General features: G+C 34.0%; 1 pseudogene; it reads right to left on the reverse strand.

Moving 5' to 3' along the window:
• The window catches only part of LOC116119928, a 35,824-nt pseudogene extending 27,975 nt beyond the window's left edge, over positions 1-7,849 (reverse strand).
• Positions 7,850-16,036: the final 8,187 nt, after the last annotated feature.

Below are 16,036 nucleotides of genomic sequence, written 5' to 3' on the forward strand. Positions count from 1 at the left end.
GGCTGCTCAATCAAAGAACTTCCAAAAGAAATAAAAAAAATTATACACTTGAGGTACCTCGATTTGTCTAGGAATGAAGATATAAAAGAACTTCTTGAGACATTGTGGGTTATATAATTTACAAACCTTAAACATCACTTTATGTGAAAATCTCACAAAACTACCACAAAGGATGGGAAACTTAATCAACTTGAGACATTTATTAAATGGGGGGACTCCTATAAGTTACATGCAAAAAATTTTGGAGAGATTTACTGGTCTGGGAACATTACAAATATTTGTTATAAGTGCGGGCAATTATGGTAGCAAAGCAAGTTCTATTGAATGTCTAAAAAACTTCAATCACCTTCAAGAATTTGCTATAAAGGGTTTGGGAAATTTGAGAGATGTGGATGAGGTTAAGGGAATAGAGTTAAAATATAAGAAAAACTCGTGTGATTTGTATGTAGACTTTGAGGGGAGGATGAATAAGGAGCAAAATCAAGAACTTTTTGAGGAGTTGCAACCACATCGAAATTTAGAGATATTAAAGCTATGAAATTACAGTGACAACACTATTTTCCCTAATTGGATGATGCCATTAATTAATTTGAGAATTTTATTTCTTTGGGTTGCATAAACTATAAGCATTTGCCTCCTTTGGCTAGGTTGCCGTCCCTTGAAATTCTTGTGATAGATGAAATGAAGAGCCTAAAAAGAGTGGGTAATGAGTTTTTGGGAATAGAGAGTGATGCCACATCATCATCTACATCAATTATTGCGTTTCCCAAACTGAAATCACTTTGGTTCTGGGAGATGGAAGAATGGGGAGAGTGGAATTGCAAGATTACAAAGAGAGGAGCTGAAGATATTACAATAATGCCATCTCTTTAGAACCTGCAAATTCTATACTGCCCTGAATTGACATATCTACCAAGATGACAACGTTGAAGAAAGAAATAGTTGAATGTCCTCTTCTTGAACGATACAAAAGCGATAGTTGATCGTCATCTTTGTCTAATACTGATTAAGTTCTCTAAAATTATCAACTTCAACACTGATTTTCCTTCAAACCACAGGTAATCTCCTGTCTTTTCCCATTTAATTAGTTTTTTTATTACATTCTTTATTTTACAACAATAACTTACATCTAATATTTAATACCTAATTATCAATCACCATTTTTGTACTCTTTAATCATCTCAATGAATCTAATTATACTCTTATTATAAAGATTGTAATTTAAGCATCGGTTTGCAATGATATTTTATGTTTTTCTGTAAATGTAACAAATTCATTTTGTCTACTCAAAATAATAGGATTTGAACGAATGCATGGTCTCTGTTAAAATGAAGAACATAACAAGAAAATCTCTACTAGATTCAGAAATTAATGTTTGTTATGTTCCCAGAAGATCTTGAGTGAATTGATAGCTCATCATCATCTCCTCTAGTTTTGACCAGCATCTCTCAAGTCTTAACTTCAACTTTGATTCTGCCAAGTGACAACCTTTGAATTCTCAAAATGCTACAACCGTGATCAATCCATAGGTAATTTGTTCTCTCCTTATCGGTTAGCTTCATTTTTATGATGAAAAAAATTTGGACGAGATGCTTTAGTGTTAATGCTTGTGAAAGCAATATTTTTAGAACTTTTTGAATAAATAATAAAAGCAACATAAAGTCAAAATGTTACTCAAAAATCAATTTTAACATCCTCTGCACTTACTGTTGGACTTTTAACTTCATAATTTGGTCTTACATCCTGTTTTTAAGAGAAAATTTATATTTTTTACTCCATTTTTGTTAATTTGAAGTTAACTCATGCTAAAGTTTTGTTTTGTTTTCTTTTCAAGCTGCAGCAACCAGGAAATCCTGCACTGGAGACATCTTGTGACAGAAACGCTGAATACGAGGCATCATTGCAATTTTAAAACTGAAAAGGCTCCTTCAGCTTGCCACGGTTTTATTTAAGAAATTGTTGTGTTATGTTGTTGGATGTGAATTGGACACGGTAATCTAGCCATAGGGTATCATATATAATCTTGAATCTATAACTTTGTAAAAACAAATTACTAAAAAAAATCAATTTTTATTTCTTTTCTTTTCTAGCTGCAACAAACAACCATGACACATCTTGTGAAGAAATGTTTAACAGCAAGCACCATTATAAAGTGAAAAGGCTCCATCAGTTCGCCATATCGGTTTCTATTAGCAATTGTTACTGACACAACCCGTCCCGAATTTCCTCGTCCCGTAGGATCCGGGCGCTCCCACAAGACTCGGATACCCGAGACGTGCCATGTAGGAAAACTGCGAAACCTGTTTAAAGACATACATCATCTTTCGTTTTACAAAAGAAAATAGTTAGGGAAACTTTTGGTATCAGGTTTTCCACTTATACTACACATTCCAAAATATGAAACAAAAGGAAATACATCATGGAAAACATGAGTTCTTGAAACGAAAGTCCAGATTTACAATGCGACATAAATATAAGACCCACATAAAAGATGTCAACGCGTGGCACAACCCTGAGCAGGAGGCTCCTGCTCGGCACGATCTCGGAAGGTCCTGGTGGGGGGAAAAACATTTAAAAAGGGGTGAGCTAAAATAATCGTGGAGTGGGGAAAAAGGGGGAGGTTTATAAAAGTTCTTAAAAAAGAATAATGCTAACATACAACAATTTTCAAGCAAATCATGGCAACAATGTAACTTTATGAATATGCAAAGAACAAACCCTGTTCTCGCATACAATATACAATTTATTTCTAATCATCCTGCACTCAGTAAAATGTACTTGACTTACTTCCTTAACTGTATCGGATTCTGTATAAAACTCAACATTATTATTAAAACTCTCAACACAACTAGTACCCTGGGGGAAATCTGTCGTACCGGGGGGCGTCCCACAGCAGGCAGAGCGAGGGACGTACTGTCATACCCGGCAAGGTCTATATCGCGCGGGCAGAGCCTCAAAAACTGTCATACCTGGGACCACTCAACGCCCAGGCAGAGCCAATAAAATCTGTCAACGCATGCACAGAGCCAAATCGAAACTGTCAACCGGCGGAATCCTGCATCGCTCGGGAGAGCCAAAAATCTGTATCTCGGGGGATGGGTACTTCGTAGGGTGGTTTTAGCACCATAACAATCTCATGCATAATCTCAGTAACATATAAGTCAATAACACATTACCTATGCGCTTATAAATATGCATATACGACATAATATTCAAAAATCACATATAGGGCTGAAAATAAACTGTAAAACATGTTTCAACAGAACACCAAATGCACCTTTATACATAAGTGTATATATAAAAAAAAAAAGAAAAGAGTTAATTATATGATAAAGTCTCATTCTAAATAAATATATATATTCCATTCAACAATTTAAGCCAAACCAACATTTCCGTTACCAAACTCTGCAAATATGATTTTCTCCACCCTTCAACATAAGCCGAAACCAACTCTCTCTATAGTGCACCACACCCAAATCAAGCAGCCATCAACATCAAATCATGGGACAGACATATACATATATTAATTAACATGCAGCAGGAAGCTTATTAGTTTGGAACAAGATCTAATTCATTATCACCCAAAACTTTGCCAGCCGAACAGCAAGATAAGTTTTAGCAAATAAAACACTTAACTCAAGATTTTGCACCCAAAACATTATAATAGAAATAGATAACTTGACATGCAAACCGGAATTAAGTTTTTTTTTTAAAAACACTTTTGGTTAAACACTCACTCTTCTATCTATAATTGGTGCTGTTTACAGTGCTAGATTTCGATCTCCACCGTTCAGAATGTAGAGCTGTGTTTCATGAACAACAATCCGAAAATCAGCACGATCGGACGGCGAATGAGCTCCAGATCACGATTTGATGATCCACTGTTCACAGACTTAAAACTAATAAACTCTCCCTTTCTCTTTTGTTTCTTCTCTCTTCTCTCACTCTATCTCTCGGCCAAACCACTCTTTCTTCTCTTCTCTCCTTTTTTTTCTTTTCTTTTCTTTTCTTTCTCCTTTCTCTCTCTCTTCTTTCTTCTTCTCCTCTCGTTTTCTTCTTTCTCCTTTGGGCGAACTGCCCAGTTTCCTTAAATAAAAACAGTTTGCTAAAATATTTCTGCCCCCCATTTTTCTCTAATTTCCAGTTTAACCCAGCCACATAAGCTTTCCCTAGCAAAAATGTCCAAATTTTTCCCTCTTGATACATGCAAACCCATCAGGATTTATTTCTTCGATTTCACCCCCTTAACACAGCTTTAAAAACTGACAGAAATACCCCTATCTTACCACAATACCAAAAAATCAAATTAATTAAAAAAAAAAAGAATTAATTAACTTAAATACAATTCATGATCTAACTAAAATCAGGAATGGGGTTTTACAGTTACTTTATGCTGATGCATTCTAATCACAAGGACGAGGTAATTGGCCGTAGGACTTCTTACATGATTTTGTATCCTAACTTTGTACATTTCAATTATTCTTGCTAATTATTAATTTTATTATATTGTTATAGGGAAGATATTAGTTTCTCAGTCGAGCTAGTGTTCTCTGGCATACAAAAGAGAGAATATCAAGAGCTCATTGGCATGACGGAACTAATCTTTTTTAGTAACTTGAGTCTTTCTCAGGTTCGAAGTTTCAAAACATATATTTATTAATAAAGGACCAACATTTGCCATCAACGTAACCCACGGGTAATTTCCCCTCTCTTTTTCTTTTTAATTAGTTGTTTTATTATAACTAAATCACATCTTCACACCATTTTTCATACTTCCACAATTGATCATTTGATTTACATATCTTTGTAATAGCTAGGATTTTGAAACATTGCTGGGTCTCAAGTAAAGTGAAGAACATAATTTCGACATCTCTACCATAATCAAATTTAATTGGTAGTTTCCTTATCAAAATTAAAGAGATTTTATTTCTCAGCAGAATATCAAGATGTGAAACTTATCTAAGAAACTTACGCTCTTCTCTGTTTAGGAGAATTGATACATTTACCTAGTAGTGCTTGTAAATATCTTGAATTATTAAATTACTGAATGATGCTAAGAAAAAAATATTGAAATAATTTTTTTTTTTTTTTTTTTTTTTAAGGTTGAAAGATCAATTCTCTATAGTTCACTCAATTTTTCATTATTTGAACTTCATTTACTATATTGCAGCATATTAACATATTAGTATTCTCTTTGTGCTATAGGATTTGGAACGTTATAGAGTCTCCTCAATTAATAAAGTGATTAACAGAACATGGTCATCCCTTCTAGAATCAGAAATTTTTTCATGATAAAGATTCCTAAATGCTAGATTATTGGTCTTCACAGAATAACATACATAATAATGTAAGTTTTTCTCATATTTATATCTAAAGTCATGTTCAAACTCGATAATTAGGCGAATGTATATGAAACACAGTTTATGAATCCTTTTTCACTGAAATAATAATGTATTTTGCACCTTAAAACCGCAGTTTTGTTTTTCAATAATGGTGTGCTTCAACGTGTAACTCTACATTTTGGTCACAAGAAGAAACCACAGTTTTATCTACTAACGGTTCTCGCTTAGGTGATTTGAGGTGTGAAGTGTGTCGTTCATTTTCAAAGTTCATCCAACAATGTTTCTTCGAAAAACTGGTTGCTTTTAGAAGAACATTCCAGGAATCTGGTGTCACTTAAGCAAATTAATCATCCCTTGTGGACAATGCTGAAAATGGAATGAGTTATATGTTACCATCACTTTCTTTGTTTCATTTCATCTCTCAGTTGAAGCAATAATCTCTCCAACTTCTGCTACTTATCTCAGCCAATAGTTTCTCACATTATTATGCTTAACTTATCCCATCATCATCTCCTCCAGTTCATATAATATTGCAAGATTTTCTCATATTTAGATCTTAAAGTCAGATATTTTTGTGATATATATAACATTTTTTTTTATGCATCCTGTCGAACAGAACTAATCATGTATTGCAGTTGAGGTACATTAGTTATATTTTTCAATAATTGTGAGCGTCACCAGGAAACAATGCCTTTGGTGAAAAGAAGAAAGTGTCTGATATCTCTTGCAGGTAATGGCCAGCCAGACAATATGCTAGAGCTCATTGGCATGAAGGTGCTGCTCTGTTTCAAATTTGAGTTTTCTAAGGTTCAAAGTTTCAAAACATATATTTATTAATAAAGGACCAAAGTTTATGTATATATCTACGAACATTTTCTACTAGGTGATGTGAAACTTGGTTCTGGAATTGAACTTGAACCTGTTCATTTTCAATGCGCACCAATACTGTCTCTTCAAGCAATGGCGCTGCCTTCGAGTGAACATTCTGGAATCCGAGTGTATAGATTGAAAACAAATCATCATCTCAGATAATCTCTATATTAGCATCACTGTTTGGTTCATATTATTAAAAACCGCAAGTCTGCAGTACACAAGCTGCACTCATCTGAAGCTAAACTCCACTGCATTCTGCTGCTGCATATGAAGTCCGTTAGTTAGGACCAAGTCTGTTAGTTCAAAGGTTAAACGTCAACGTTTTTACAACTAGCTGTTATACTAAAAATAAAGTCTGGAACGATTAAGCAGCAGCAGCAGTCTTCATCTTCTTTCATCTACCTCTCAACCTCCATACTGTGCACTCATCCAGAAATAGGCAGATTCTATGGTCAAGATTTTGTTATTTTGTGTTTGTCATGTAAGTTTGAATGATTGAGATGTCTTGTTGTGGTCAATCACATGGATTGCACGCCAGATTGATTGTAACTCTATAAAATCGGCAAATCAGGTACAGCAAGATTGAGAGGAAAAATAAGATCAAGATTTTGTTCTCTGTTTTCATCAAATCCAGTTCATTTTTCTGCAATGTTTTCAATTGTTTACACATATCATCTCTGATACTCTAATTTAGTATATGGATATTTGTGCTTGATTACATGGTAGCTATGGATTTTGTACCCAAGCCGTCAAAGTCCAGAATGGGAGTCGCTCCCGGAGTCCTGCTCAGCAGAAAGAAGTCAGATTGGTTAAAAGTGTGTTGATCACTTTGAAGTTTCTTTTTTTATGGGAATCATTAAAACCATGTTTATGATTCAAGTTCATCTATTAGGTTTTACAGACTTTAGAACCCCATAAAATATCATTTGTCCAATAACTTCGTGAAAGAAATTTATCAAAGCATATGTTATGTTTTTAAATAGAAAAAGTTAATTTCTATAACATATTTTTCTGTCTTGTTTCATGCTCTGCTCTGGAAAAACTATAGTTTATATCAGCACCCTGATATTCTGCAGCTATGTTACTATTTAGTGAAATGCACAAGATTGTAGAATAAATTGTTGACAATTGTGTAGAGCTTATGTTAAAAAATAGGAATTCGAAGAGCTTTTTTCTTTTAGCTTCTACTAGTTGGCCTTCTTAAAAGTACGAAAGTTATTCCTAAAAGAAGGTTAAGGATGTCAAAGTTATAGCATGGCCAATTTAATTTGTTTAGCTGAAACTGCAAACTTTAAGTTACTTCCATAACAAGTATGGTAAGCTAAACTGCAAAGGGAAAAAAGAAGTAAAACTTATTCTTTGAGTAAAGATCTTCTCCCAACATAAATCAATCAAGTGTTGCCTTTAATTCGCTTTCTACACTTTGCATCGGATTTTTTCTTTGCCTTCATAATGGATATATATGCAATTATGCTCTCAGCAAGAATAACCTTGAAAATCAATAAACATTTTAAACCATATCAGTTCGTCCCGTGTAATAATTAACCATATGTGTAAAGAGATTACCTTCGAATTGTCAAGCAGCTACAATCGACATCAACTCCAGTGATTTTCTCCTCTCTCCTTTCAAACATTTTCTTTTCATAGCCTAAGCAGATAAAATTATGAATGAGATTTATCTGTGTTAATTTTATAACAAGCTGAAAATTTTCACTTTTTTATAAACAATAAAAGTATTGTGTCTTGTTAACTATTAAGCTAGCTGATGAATTGTTTCTTTTTCAAAATGCAGAAAATAGTCATGCACAACTGCATTGGGAAAAGGCTCTATCAAAAAGTCCATGCTTTTTCAAGCAATTTGTCTTCTGTTGATGTATGTGAGGTCGACTCGGTGATGTGGCTTATATCTTAACTTTTTAAGTTCCAATTCTTGTAGTAATTATCATTATCAATGTTTTGATGTTACAGGGGATGGCATTTGATTTCTCAGCGATAAGTGTTCTGGCCTACAAAGAGAATATAAGATGTGACCAATTGGTGGAACTTTAAGAAACATGTGCTCTTTAGCTCTCTTTTGAGAATTGATACACTAGGAGTGCTTGTTATTCTTTTGAATTACTAATTTACTGGATGATGCTGAGACAAAAACAATTGAAAGATCAATTTTGTGGAGTTATATCATTTTGCTGGTTACACCTGTAAATCACAGGATTTAGTAATATAATGCTCCAACCAGTACTATATATGAGAAATGAATTAGACAATTGTTGTTTCATGGTAAGACCCTAGCTGCTGTAGCTTATTGTCTTCATAAGATAACATACTACATTGCAGAGTGTCATACTCGATCTTAAAATTGATATAATAGTCGTCTATCCATCTCACAGAAAAAATAATGTTTGCAGTTTATGGCTATCTCTGAGGCAGCAGAAACTGGTCTGTTTCAATCGATGTTTCTACGGTTAGAAGTTTCAAAACATATAATTATAATAAGAAGTGAAGTTTATGTACATACTTATAGAATTTTCTACTTACAGTAATAAATAATGCACTTTGTCATTAGACGAAGCTGCAAAAACATCTTGCATGTAACGCTAGCAAGCCACAGACAGTATGCTGAGCTCATTGGCATGAAGAAAACTTGTTCGTAACTTTGTCTTTCTCAGGTTCGAAGTTTCAAAACATATAGTTTATTAATAAAGTACCAAAGTCAATGTATAATCTACGACATATTCTAGTGGTGGATGTGAAAACATGGTCTTGGACTTGAATGTGAACTGCTCTTTCATTTTAAATGCTCATCCAACTCGGTCTCTTTAACAACTAGCAGCCTCTTTCATAAGTTTTGGAAGATGTATTAGAAAATTTATAACTTTTTTAAGAACGCGAGATTGTTGGTCTAGATATATGTATGATATATTGGTATCAATATGTGTCCTTATTATACTGTAGGAAGGCTATTCATTTGGTGTCACATCCAATGAGTTATTAAGTAACTTTAAAGATATAAAACATCTAGTTGTTTCGCAAATCTTTATGACAGATTGTTGTATAATTCATGGATCGCATATGCCCATCAGATCAAATTTGTACCATTTTATACAAATATGCTAAAAAGGTCATGAAAGGCTGGCGTTTTTCATATGCCCACTGATAATGATATGGATTGAACACAAGATAAATTTCTTGAATAAAAATATCATACTACATCATGTGTATCTCACTATCACTTTATAGAGAGTATTTGTTGACGCTATATAAGCCAAGAAATAATTGATTTAGGAGTAGGGACGCAACAATAAATACTGGAGTAATGGCAGCACCAGCGAGGCTTTAGCTCATTTAGGTGCTCCGTGTTGAGTTGTCGACCACTTCAACAATGAATGGGTACGTAGACGTTATTCGAGAGATTCGTTATAGGGATTTTTTAAGTTATTAATTTTTGAGTAGGCTTAGGGAATAAGAATCCTTGTGTAATATAAGTTTATCTTTAAATTAGTAAATATTTTTTTCTATGTATGTGAGTGAGGACAAATTATAGAAACATTGACTTTCATGTGGAATGAGAGAGGTGACCGTATTGTAATATTAACTCCGGTTAGATGTAACCTATTAATTGGGTGAATAGGCTAAATCGGGACAGTTCTTTTGACTTGATTGATTTGTGTGGTGTGTTCTGTCTTGATTGCATTACTCTAGATTGTTTCACCTGGCCCTCCCTAACAATAATGCAATAACCGAAAATTGGGACAAGACGATAAAGCATAAAAAGACGGCCTTCAATTTGACTCTAAAGTAGAGACACACGAATAGTCAAGCCGGTCTGTGTACTATAAAAACGTTAAACACGCATATTGGACCGACAGATCCAAATTCAATAGAGCTGAATTTTCATCAGAAAAGATAAATAAACACAAAAAGCAGCACTACCAAAACGGAGAGAGAAAACTAAAAATATGCTGAAGCCTAGATAAGAATAAACATCACATGGTCATCCAAAGGATAATATAATCAGTTCGAGCATTTGACGAGTCTCTCTTTTGGTAAAACTCTAGTGGGAAAAGAGAAAGAAAATATTGTTTTGCTTGGATTATGACAAGTAGGACCCTTCACAAGTGTTAATTAATCTTGTTGTCTATATAAGTTTATAAATCAATCACAGACCACTGCTGAAACACTGTAAAGAATAAAATGGCTGAGACGGTGAAACAGAAGCATTTTATTCTAGTGCATGGGAAAAACCACGGAGCTTGGTGCTGGTACAAGTCAAACCACGGTTGGAGGCTGTGGTCACCGGGTCACGGCGCTTGACCTTGCTGCCTCTGGATCAACATGAAGTCCATCCATGAAGTTCATTACTTTATGAGTCACGGAGCCTTTGTTGGAGATTTTGGCCTCTCTTCTCCTGATGAAAAGATCATACTGTTGGTCACAGCCTTGGAGGCTGAATGGCTTTGCAATGGACAATTCCAAGAAAGATTTCTGTGGCTGCTTTTAACAGCTTGCATGCGGACACCAACCACCATCATATATCTTGGAGCAGGTTCGTCCCAACTACTTTAATAAAATAGTACCACATGTTATGCTAAAAAGATTAGCTCTAAATCTCTCTCTCTCTCTCTCTCTCTCTCTCTCTCTCTCTCTATCTATATAATATATATATATATATATATATATATCATATTTTTAAATTTTGGAAAGTTACTCGAGAGGACCAGCAGACCCTTTGATGGACACTCAAATTCCCCCTTCCCACAAAACCATCTCTCCTGTCATGTTCTTCGGCCCCGAAATCTGAAAAAGCTCTATCAGTTGAGCCCTGTTGAGGTTAGCCCATCTCCCTTTCCCCTCCGCAATCTTATTGAAGTTGAATTTGTCTCATATTGCTAAGGTAGACTGTTAGGGTGTACATATGATTGACTCACTCCTTAAACAAGCTTTCGAGAGTAAGTTCTATCAAGACTTGATCATAGTATTAGGTTTGTTTTATTGAGCGGCTGATGGGTTCTGATCTATACATTAGTGGAGGTGATGATAGGTTTGAATCCGACCTTGCACGTCAAGCATGAGAGAGAGTATTAAAGTTGAATTTGTCCTATATCGTGAAAGTATTGAAATTGAATTTGTTTCACATCACCAAGTTAGACTGTTATAATATATATATATATATATACAGTTGTACTCTCTCCTCCCTTGAGCTAACTTTTGGGAGTGGTTTCTATCCAAGTTAGATTATCAAATCTCACAATAAAATATCAATATCAACTAAATTATGCTTAACTATACCATAAACGATCTGGCCTAAGATTTGCAATTTTTTAAACATTTTTACTTTATATATATATATAATTAAAAATATATTTTGAAGGATCTGGAGCTAGCGAAAACGTTAACTAGGCCAGGATCACGATTTTTAGACGACTTGGCAAAGTCCATCTTTTTTGGTTTTCTTCTGTCTGATCTAAATGTTGTTGTATAAATGATGGAAGAGTCAGAGATTGTGGTAACTTTAAGATTAATTACGTAAGATGATTCTGCTCACCATTTCAATCTACAAAATAGACCTAAAAGAAGATATTTTCTAAATTGGGCCCTACTTGGCCCAAATCAACATGGAAATGGGCTGATTGATGTAAGGCTAACTAAATTACATTGGAGGATGCATAACTAAATTAAATTGTTATTATTTCCCTTGAATTAATGTAGAAACCTTGTTCCTAATCCGTATGAGAAGACAAGGTTTATTAGAAAAAAAAATCCAGAGACGGAGTTCAAGTTCTAGTTCTAATTAATATTAATTAGTTTCTTGTAATACGAAGGTTAGTAGAAGTATATAAAAAAAAAATAAAAAAATAAAAAAAAACCCATAATCTCTCCAATTTACTCTGATAGATGGGCTACATGGTTGGTTGTTTGGTGCACCGATGATTGAGGGGTGGCAATTGTTAGAGTTGTAGACCACTTCAATAATAAGGGGTCACAGAGACATCCCAAGGGCCGTTTGGGCCTTTTTCATGAAGAAGCACTGAAAGATTATTTTAAGTTGTAAATTCATTATTGGATTTGAGCTTAAAAATAAGAATCTTTATAATATTAGGTTTTAATTTATTAAATCTAATATATAAACATATTTTTTTTCTTATATGAGTGTGATAACAAATCATAGAGCAAATTGCATTCATTGTAAATGAGAGAGATGAGGTAGTATTGTAATAATGTTGACTGTGTTGGACGTAGCCTATTAATTAAATGAACCAGGGTAAATCGCCATATAATTTGCATATTATTCTCGAATTTTTGTATTTTACCAGCCTAGCCGTATTATTCGCGAACTATATGCCTTATACGTTTTATTTGTCAATTATCTCGTATTTTTCCGGTATCCAAATTTTTGTCAAATTAAACGTAATTTTTTCACTATTTACCGTATCATACTCGTAAAATTCTCATATTCTTTTTTTGTCGTACCCATATATTTGAAATGCTATATTGATTTTAATTAGGTGGTCCATGAAAAGTGTTAAAACTAGGATTGATGTTGTATTTTTTAAAACGTATTATTGACAATGTGTTATATTTAACTCGTACCGTATTTTTCTCTATCCGAATTTTATGGCCTAATTTTTCCAAATATATTTTTTACCATTTTTCGTATCATACACGTAAAATTTATATTATTATATACTATTTTTTTATCGTATCTGTATTTACTAACTAGGGGTGCGACTAGGACTGCAGTCGAAAGTGTCGAGCTCGGGCTCGACTCGGCAGAGAACGAGTAGTTCTCGAGTTCGAGCTCAACGTCAAGCTCGTGAAAACTGTCGAGCTTTTCAGGCTCGACTCGAACTATTCGCGAGCTGTTCGGCGAACTGGAGACGTCATTCGAGCAGGAGATCGAGCTGTGTTAATATTTCCCCTAAAATCTGAAATCAAGTCATTCTTTCGGCCAAAAACAAAGATTCAGCTATTCACCTCCAAAACACAGCGCAAGATTTGAAACCACCATTGTCCAGCCTTCATCCAGCCTTCATTCAACTACTACCGANAGTACAAGTATAATATATATAAAAAAAAAAAAAAAAAAACCATAATCTCTCCAATTTACCCCATTAGGTGGGCTCCATGGTTGGTTGTCTGGTGCAACGATGATTGAGGGGTGGCAATTGTTGGAGTTGTCGACCACTTCAACAATAAGAGGCCACGTAGACATCCCTTAGGCGGTTTGGGCCTTTTTCATGAAGAGGCACTAAAAGATTTTTCCAAGTTATTAATTTATTATTGGGTTTGGACTTAAGAATAAGAATCCTTGTAATATTAGGTTTTAGTCTATTAAATCTAATATATGAACATGCTTTTCTCTTATATGAGTGTGATAGCAAATCATAGAGCAAATTGCATTCATTGTAAATGAGAGACGTGAGGTAGTATTGTAATAATGTTGACTGTGTTGAATGTAGCCTATTAATTAAATGAACCAGGGTAAATCGTCATATAATTTGCATATTATTTTCGAATTTTTGTATTTTACCAGCCTAGCCGTATTATTCGTGAACTATATGCCTTATACGTTTTATTTGTGAATTATCTCGTATTTTTCCGGTATCCAAATTTTTGCCAAATTTTTATAAACGTATTTTTTCACTATTTACCGTATCATACTCGTAAAATTTCCATATCATTTTTTTGTCGTACCCATATATTTGAAATACTACATTGATTTTAACTAGGTGGTCCATGAAAAGTATTAAAACTAAAATTGATGTTGTATTTTTTAAAACGTATTATTGACAATGTGTTATATTTAACTCGTACCGTATTTTTCTCTATCCAAATTTTATGACCCAATTTTTCCAAATATATTTTTTACTATTTTTCGTATCATATACATAAAATTTATATTATTATATACCATTTTTTCATGGTATCTGTATTTACTAATTAGGGGTGCGGCTGCTCAAGGTGGGGAATAAGATGGGGGAGAGACTGGGTGGAGAAGGTTAGGGAATGTGAGGGCGATGGGCTGGAGAAACGGATTGGGTTTTTGTGTTTCTTTATTTATTTATTTTAATCGTTAACTCACATAAAAACAAAAATAAGGGCATTATAGACTTTTACTAACGATTTTAGGGTTAAGCAAAAATTCCGTATACGTCTATTTACTGACACTTTGACAGGGATCATGCTATTACTTTCTCCTGCTACCGGATCTAAGGCACTTAAAGTAAACCTCATCAGGGGCCTAAAGTATTTTCCTCGAAAATACAGTGATATGCCAATGCCTGCCTTATCACAAATATCAGTACCATCACATTATTTGTTAAGAGATCAGTACTTGTCAGAGAAATTTCCAATTGATTATAATTTCAGAAAAGTCTTTGATAGCTTAGTAGAAACAACTTGTAGACCTTATACACATTGGAATAAGAAAAAAGAACTTGGAACAGTATTTTTGGCAGCTAGTTCCGGGAATATCCTTGATAGTTAATATGACTTGGAACAGTATTAAGGAAAGTGGAACTTAAGAAACAATCGCTCTTTAGCTTCTCTTTTGAGAATTGATACACTAGGATGGGTTATGCTTTTGAATCCTAGTTTACTGGATGATGCTGAGGACCAAAAAAATTGAAAGATCAATTTTGTTGGAAGTTATATCTTTTGCTGTGACACCTTATAACACAGGATTTGTAAATAATGTCCACCAAGTAACTAAATATAGAAAATGAATAGAAATGTTGTTTAATGTAGACCCCTAGCTGCTTCTAGCTTATTTGTCTTTCATTAAGATAAACTTACTTTACCATTGCAGATTGTCTCACTTAACTTCGATCTTACAATTGTATATATAGTCTGTCCTATCCCCCCCATCTCACAAAAATAATAATGTATTGCAGTTTAGGCTATCTTAGTGCATGCAGAAACATGGTCGCGTTCAATCGACGAGTTTCTCAGTGTTAGTAAACGATCATTTTGGGTGTACATTCCAAATGAGTTGTTAAGTAACTTAATTATACTAAAAGATCTAGTTGTTTCGAAAATCTTTTATGCCATTGTCGTATTAATTTATGGAAGCATATGCCATCAGAATCAACGATGTACCATTGTATACTAACTATTGCGACACAAAGGCAATGAAACTGAGCTGGCCGTTTTTTTACTATTGCCCACTGATTTATTGATTTGGAATTGAACAAGAATAATAAGTATTTGAAATAACATATCTAATATATCATATCACTGTTGCCTATCTCACTAACATTTTACAATATTTGTTAGCTTATTGCTACACCAATACTTAATTGATTTTAGGAGGTAGAGTCTTCAAACTAAATACCTTGACGTAATGCATGCACCAGCGGGGCTTTTAGCTCTTAGGGGTCTCCGTGTTAGAGTTGTCAGACCACTTCAACAATAATGGGTCCACGTAGACGTATTCCATGACGACTCGTGTAAGATTTTTTTAGTTATTAATTTTATATTGGTTTCAGGCTTATAGGACGAAGAATCCTTGAAAAAAAACTACTAAGTTGTACTCTTTAATAATCCTTCGTATATTTTATTCTTTTTTCTTTCTTGTATGCTGAGGGTAACAAATTATAGAACAAAATTGACTGTTTCATGGAATGAGGAGAGGCTGAAACATATTGTAATAAATATAACTCTGTTAGATGTACCTAAATTGGTATGAAGTTAGGGTAAATCTAGACAGCTATTTTCTATTTATATTGATTGATATTTGTGTGTGTTTTGTCCTTGATTTAAATATACTCTAGAGATGTCCACCCCTGGCCCTCCCTATACAATAATGCAATCACCGAAATTGG

This window comes from Pistacia vera, unplaced genomic scaffold (genome assembly GCF_008641045.1).
Source record: "Pistacia vera cultivar Batoury unplaced genomic scaffold, PisVer_v2 Contig911, whole genome shotgun sequence".
NCBI lineage: Eukaryota > Viridiplantae > Streptophyta > Magnoliopsida > Sapindales > Anacardiaceae > Pistacia > Pistacia vera.